The 7325-nt window shown below is 38.6% G+C and overlaps 1 long non-coding RNA gene across 1 annotated transcript; it reads left to right on the forward strand.

Moving 5' to 3' along the window:
* Window positions 1-4454: 4454 nt before the first annotated feature.
* On the forward strand, window positions 4455-6208 carry LOC116356622 (uncharacterized). The gene is made up of 2 exons (XR_004205040.1): window positions 4455-4993; window positions 5086-6208. It is a non-coding gene; the product is annotated as an uncharacterized LOC116356622 (long non-coding RNA).
* The last annotated feature ends 1117 nt before the right edge of the window (window positions 6209-7325 follow it).

Consider the following 7325-nt stretch of genomic DNA (forward strand, 5'->3'; position numbering starts at 1 on the left):
TTAGATGTGGCTCAGGGTAGCACACACTAAAATGGAGCAGAGAGGAACCCGCCTCTGACCTGCCGAGAGTGTCAGTGAGTGGATACTTCTTTTCCGGACAGATAAGATAAATTCAGGTTGAGAAAATAGAAAATCCTGTTCTAAGAACAGTTTGAGCACATTATGTCTTTGTTGTAGCAAAGACACCCCTAGTTAGAAACTTTGTTGTAGCTATTTCTGAATAGAAGTTCTAGGAGAAATTATAGGGCTACCATCCTGATGAAGCAGGGTGACCCTGTAGGAGTAGGGGACATCTCCGATTGGGATCTTTTTCTTGAAGCAGAAGTATCCTGGTTAGAGACAGGGGTTGTGTTTCTCTAATTGAAGCAGAGAAGCAGCCATGGTATGATATGACACAGTTACGAGTTATGTGATTCCAGGGCACAATCCTGAGATAGAAAAAAATGTATATTCCTTCAGGTAAAAAAATATTAATAAAACTGTAAAAAAAATAATTTTAAAAATTACATTGTAAAATAAAATGTATTAATCAGTGTACTATGATTGGGAAACCAGCTATACATGTATCCCCTACATAGATATGTGCATAGGAGTAACTAGCATGTGGGTAAGACATTTAAAATGACATATAGTAAAACATATTTTGATGGAGACGAAATTACTCTTTCACATGATAAGAAAGGAAGACTTTCCTAACCAAATACTGTTGTTTGTATGTTTGTGTCTGAGTGTGTGCGTGTATATACGGAGAATGATAAGAAAATAAGGAAAACAGGGATGATGATGATAATGACTGTCTAACTTTGATTGTTACAACTGTGGAAAATAGGGACATTTTGCTAGAAATTGTCCAAACCCAAGTAAACCGGACCTCCACCGGAAAAAAAAAACCTTTACAACCCACATATGAACTGATGCGAGGCAGAGACAGTTGACGCCCTTGGACAGCATTTAAAGATTTTTTTTAAACCCCCGTGATGAGCCGATGGTTTGTCTCTTTGTCAATGGTGAGTCAATAGCTTTTCTGGTAGATACTGGTGGTGATATATCTGTCATAAATTCACATCCATGTCCAAACCTCCCATGTCAAATGAATCAGCAATGTCAGCAATGTGGAGTGACTATGTTAGCTAGCTACCTAACGTTAGTTGGCTACTAATATGTCAAACTTGTCAGTATATTAACTATGCTTATCCAACGTTCACTGACTTTATTATTCACGTCATTCTTAGGTTAGCTAAATGGTATAGTCGTTGTGCGTTCTCAAAGGACATTGTTAAATGGGGTGATTTGTAAATTCGCTCTGGCTATTTGTTCAGGTTACAGAGCACTCTCGTCTGAATGTACCAGAGTGCAGATTAACTGATAAATTTACGAATGGTCAATACCGTTGAATATGGCCGGTGTCAGTAAACATCAGGGAAAGAACGTAATTAAAATGTTGGATAACATGAAAAAAGACTAACCAGCTCTACTAGGGTGAGTGAATGGTCAAAGTGAGGATGTGTTCCCTTATTTGTGTCTGGAAGTAGCAAGCAAGCTAGCCTTGGTGAGGTCAGAGAGCTTGGATCAACCATGCTCCTTGGCCAGAGCAGACAGTGTGCATTCTGAACAGTCTGACTTTCCAAAACACTCAAATTTGTAAAATGTCTAGTCATTTGTTATGCTAACAAGCTAGCAAGAGGCTGCATAGCAACAGCAACAACTGCCGGTAGACACGTGAAGCTCAACTGAAAGGTTACCATTGTTTACAGTATACTAAAATGAACTAATAGTATATAGTATGAAGTATATGCTCAAGCATGTAGTATATTACATTGGTTCCTCCTTTAAAAGTTGTGTCATACTGCAGCCCACCCTGTGGCACGTCTAATTGTCAGCCATTTTTTCTAATAATGCAAGCTAGTGCTAGTTTGAACACCAAAGGGCATCTTTGAGAAGCATTTGATAGTCTTCAATATTGACCAGAGAATTTAAAACCTTTTTGTAATAACATAGTATATGGGATTGATTTTAAGAAATTTGGCTTAATTAACCGGATTAATATTATGGTGTTTCTATTCCGAGGAAAACTAAAAACTAAACCCTCAGGATTTTTCGTTAGGATACAATGGAAAATATCCCTGTCTCCCGCGTGCGCTGTACAATGTGACGGTCGGCAGTACAGTACTGGGCTATTTAGCAAAAAAAATCCTGTGTCATGCGGGCAGCACAAGCGGGAGACAGGGAGGAAGGCTTAGGCTGTCCTTGTAAATAAGAATTTGTTCTTAACTGACTTGCCTAGTTAACTTCTTGGTGACAGGGGACAGTATTTTCACGTCCGGATGAAATGCATGCCCAAATTCAACTGCCTGCTACTCATCCCTGGAAGATAAGATATGCAGAGTATTAGTAGATTTGGATAGAAAACACTCTGAAGTTTCTAAAACTGTTTGAATCATGTCTGTGAGTATAACAGAACTTATTTAGCAGGCGAAACCCCGAGGACAAACCATTCAGATATATATATTTTTATATATATATATATATACTCACTGAAGATGATGAGCGATCGGCAAAGGCAATCTGTAATCTGCTGGTATCACGGCACAACATCGCTCTGATCACAGTCAGAAGACAGTTTAAGAAACGTGCATGGATTTATGGAAAGGCTTGTTGGAAACGTTTCTTCAACTGTTGCATATATATATATATACTCGCTGAAGATGATGAGCGATCGGCAAAGGCAATCTGTAATCTGCTGGTATCACGGCACAACATCGCTCTGATCACAGTCAGAAGACAGTTTAAGAAACGTGCATGGATTTATGGAAAGGCTTGTTGGAAACGTTTCTTCAACTGTTGCGACCAAAGAGAACAGAAGAAATGGACATTGTTTTCATCAAGCCAGATTCTTTCTATGGTGCTAATCGTTCCAGGGTTAGGACTGTGACCACTAGATGATTTGAAAATGAGTCGAAGCTGAGAGGATCAACAAAACTAAAGGTATTTAGGTGTCAGTGCATTTTATTTAAAAAATTGGTCTATACCTATCAGCATACTGTTTAATAAAAACGATAATTGTGTACTAAAAATGTGAAAGTGTTTTTGCAGAGCTTACAACCATGCCGACAACCATCCGTGGATATCAGTGGACAAAGGGCTGGACAATGGGCCGGACCGAAAAAATGCATGGTTGCCAAGAAAGCACTTAGTTAAGCTAGATTCTTAAAATGTGTACGCAGCATTTGTGTGTTGGAGTCACTTTTAATTCTTAATTGATCTACCTTTTCTATCATAGTTCACTGTAATCGATGGCGGTTCATATATATATACAGTTGAAGTCGGAAGTTTACATACACTTAGGTTGGAGTCATTAAAACTCGTTTTTCAACCACTCCACACATTTCTTGTTAACAAACTATAGTTGTGGCAAGTCGGTTAGGACATCTACTTTGTGCATGACACAAGTAATGTTTCCAACAATTGTTTACAGACAGATTATTTCACTTCTAATTCACTGTATCACAATTCCAGTGGGTCAGAAGTGACTGTGCCTTCAAATAGCTTGGAAAATTCCAGAAAATTATGTCATGGCTTTAGAAGATTCTGATAGGCTAACTGACATCATTTGAGTCAATTTGAGGTTTAGCTGTGGATGTATTTCAAGGCCTACCTTCAAACTCAGTGCCTCTTTGCTTGACATCATTGGAAAATCTAAAGAAATCAGCCAAGACCTCAGAAAACAAATTGTAGACCTCCACAAGTCTGGTTCAACCTCGGGAGCAATTTCCAAATGCCTGAAGGTACCACATTCATCTGTACAAACAATAGCACGCAAGTATAAACACCATGGGACCACACAGCCATCATTACCGCTCTGGAAGGAGACGCATTCTGTCTCCTAGAGATGAACTTACTTTGGTGTGAAAAGTGCAAATCAATCCCAGAACAAGAGCAAAGGACCTTGTGAAGATGCTGCAACTGCACATGGGGACAAAGATCATACTTTTTGGAGAAATGTCCTCTGGTCTGATGAAACAAGAATAGACCTGTTAGGCCATAATGACCATCCCAACCGTGATGGACCGGTGCACTTCACAAAATAGATGGCATCATGAGGGGGAAAATTATGTAGATATATTTAAGCAACATCTCATGACACCAGCCAGGAAGTTAAAGCTTGGTCGCAAATGGGTCTTCCAACTGGACAATGACACCAAGCTTACTTACAAAGTTGTGGCAAAGTGGCTTAAGGACAACAAAGTCAAGGTATTGGAGTGACAATCACAAAGCCCAATCCTATAGAAAATGTGTGGGCAGAACAGAAAAAGCATGTGCGAGCAAGGAAGTCTACTAACCTGACTCAGTTTCACCAACTCTGTCAGGAGGAATGGGCCAAAATTCACTCAACTTAATGTGGAAAGCTTGTTGAAGGCTACCTGAAACGTTTGACCTAAATAAAACTATTTAAAGGCAATGCTACCAAATACTAATGGAGTGTATTTAAACTTCTGACCGACTGGGAATGTGATGAAAGAAACAAAAGATTAAATAAATCATTATCTTTACTATTATTCTGACATTTCACATTCTTAAAATAAAGTGTTGATCCTAACTGACCTAAGACAGGGATTTTTTACTCTGATTAAACGTCAGGAATTGTGAAAAACTGAGTTTAAATGTACATGGCTAAGGTGTACCTAAACTTCCGACTTCAACTGTATGTATATATATATATTTTAATTCTCAGGACATTAACCATGTGCGTTCGCTTGTTTTTTACTGTTCTATAGTTTCGACCCAACTGGCAAACAAAGAACTGTGTGTCCTGCAGGCCCAGGCATGGATCAAAGCTGGCGAGACATTCAATGATGTCGTCTTCACTGATTAATCAACCATGGCCCTTGTTCAATTTGCTCAAAATCAAGCAAGCCGGGTCCCAAGCATTTGCTCAAACTACATGTGTGGATGTATGGGGGGAAAATTCTCGCCAGAGAAATGATTTTTGATGGTCCGTATGGCTATTTACAAAGCTAATATTGTAGCCTACACCTCAAAGACTGTTATGTGTGAAACAATAATTCACTCTTGCCTCCTTTTCAGGTATCATGGCTCGAGATTTCTTTGATATGCTGGACCGTATGTCAGAGAGGTGTTTCTGGGACCACATCGTTTCTTTCAACGTAGGATTATAGCAATATTTTGTTAAGTTTAGGCCTATTTACATTAATATTTCTATTATTGTAGTAATGGTTTTCATCCTCCTCTTCTGAGGAGGAGTAGTGAGAAGGATCGGAGGACCAATGAGCAGGGTGGTAAGTGTCCATAATGTTTAATCAAAATGAACACTGAAATACAAAACATAGACAACCCACCCAACTCACACCCTGACCATACTAAAACAAAGATATAATAACAGAACTAAGGTCAGAACGTGACAATTGTACCTGATGTTGGCTGTTAGAATAAATGTATTTTTTTCCTTCTCCAAATGCAGACAATGACCCAAAACACACTCCCGCCCAGGTTTGCATTGCAAATGAGGGCATAAACTGGGTCAAGATGCCAGCAGAGTAAATAGACCTTTATGTAGTACAATAAAGGTTTAATACAAATTTGGTAAAAAACAAATGACCTACAACACCTTCGGTAGTCCTACAGTATATCTAAAAACTTTTTTTCATCTCTACATGTAGGTCTCCTAATTTAAACCCAATCTAACTTGTTTGGCATCAACAGAAAACATTAATCCGTAACTCTCCCAAGTCGACAAGCAAAGATGACCTGGTCGAGGCCATCAAGATGTTTTTGTGAGAGAAATTGACGATACAACAATGCATCAAATACATTGATCATCTCAGCAAGGTTTTTCCTATGGTCGTGGAGCTGGGTTGAAGTGCGACTAAAATGTAGTTTAAATAAACATCCGCATTTGAATGTCTTTTTTCTCATTATTTTATTAACAAAAGCATAAAGATGTTGATGAGGAAATACTGTACTACTGTTTTGTGTTAGAAATGTAACAGTTTAGAGTACTTAAGCATTGAATACATTGCAAGTTGAGGGATTTTCACAACAGTAGCCGGGCTATAAAAAGCCTATTGTCCTGCTAATAGGAAACATTTGCATGATGGTCAACACCTGCTACAGTACTACAGTAAACCTGTTTTCAAAATGCCTCCAGTTGTCCATCACAACAGTAAATAAAAACACAGCATCTTGTTTACATCTTGTTTACATTATTTGTTGTAACCACAATGTCGCAAATAATTTGTATCTACCTTTCCAATTACTATTCGAGTTTGGGATTTACAAATGTGCGCTTTTCATTATTAGTTACATTGTTTTAGTTTGAACATGCAGACTTTTTTTCTGTAAATGATAGTTTTATGCAGGATGCTACATTTTTGACCAGGCTGTTAAGCCTCATAGTCTACCTCAGCCAGTTAAGTTATTTAATATAGGTCTAGGCTCTGAAGAAATAGACTCCAATTAAGCCCTCTTGTTGTTTTTAAAGTCAAATTAAAATGAAGATTATTGTTGAAATGAAATGCTCGGCTGGTGTATGTTCTCTCCATCTGTTGGTGTGCAACACTTGCATATTTGCATAGCTATATTTTCAGCACCCGCCGCTGTTCACCTCCTATTGTTGCGCTGCGATTGCAGCCAGTTGTTTTTTAAATGTAACCTTTATTTAACTAGGCAAGTCAGGTAAGAACAAATTATTATTTACAATGACAGCCTACCCTGGCAAAACCCGGATGGCGCTGGGCCAAATATGTGCCGCCCTATGGCACTCCCAATCATGGTCAGATGTGATACAGGACTGTAGTAAAGCCTCTTCACACCTAGCTCAAGTTGGGGATGGGTTTTTTTCACACCTTGCTTGATTATTAGACAATTCTTTAGTAAATGTTGAATAGTATATTGTTCAGCTAATTCTCCCATCCTCCTATGCTTGTGAAAAACTAATAATAATAATTTTTTGCCTTTCCATGTTAAAGATTAGAATTGATAAAGTGTTTTTAGCCACAATCAGCCCCAACCCCAATTAATGTATTTGGGCACAATCGATAGCGTGCTGGACTTCGGGCCAGAATGTTGAGGGTTTGAAACCTTCTCCCTGCTTGTTTCATTACATTATTATGCCGATCTCAGAGCAAGTTTGTATGAAGGTCTGGTTATTCACAGGCAAATAGTAATATGCTCTAAACCTGGTGACAAACAAACTTTGCTGCCCCGTTTTCAATTGTCCACATGGCTGGGAGAACCTCTTTAGATTAGTGCAGATGAAGGGAGTTAGATATGTATAGGAAGTGTAGAGTACAGTTTTTTTGCTGTAT

Source organism: Oncorhynchus kisutch, linkage group LG2 (assembly GCF_002021735.2).
Source record: "Oncorhynchus kisutch isolate 150728-3 linkage group LG2, Okis_V2, whole genome shotgun sequence".
Classification (NCBI taxonomy): Eukaryota; Metazoa; Chordata; class Actinopteri; order Salmoniformes; family Salmonidae; genus Oncorhynchus; species Oncorhynchus kisutch.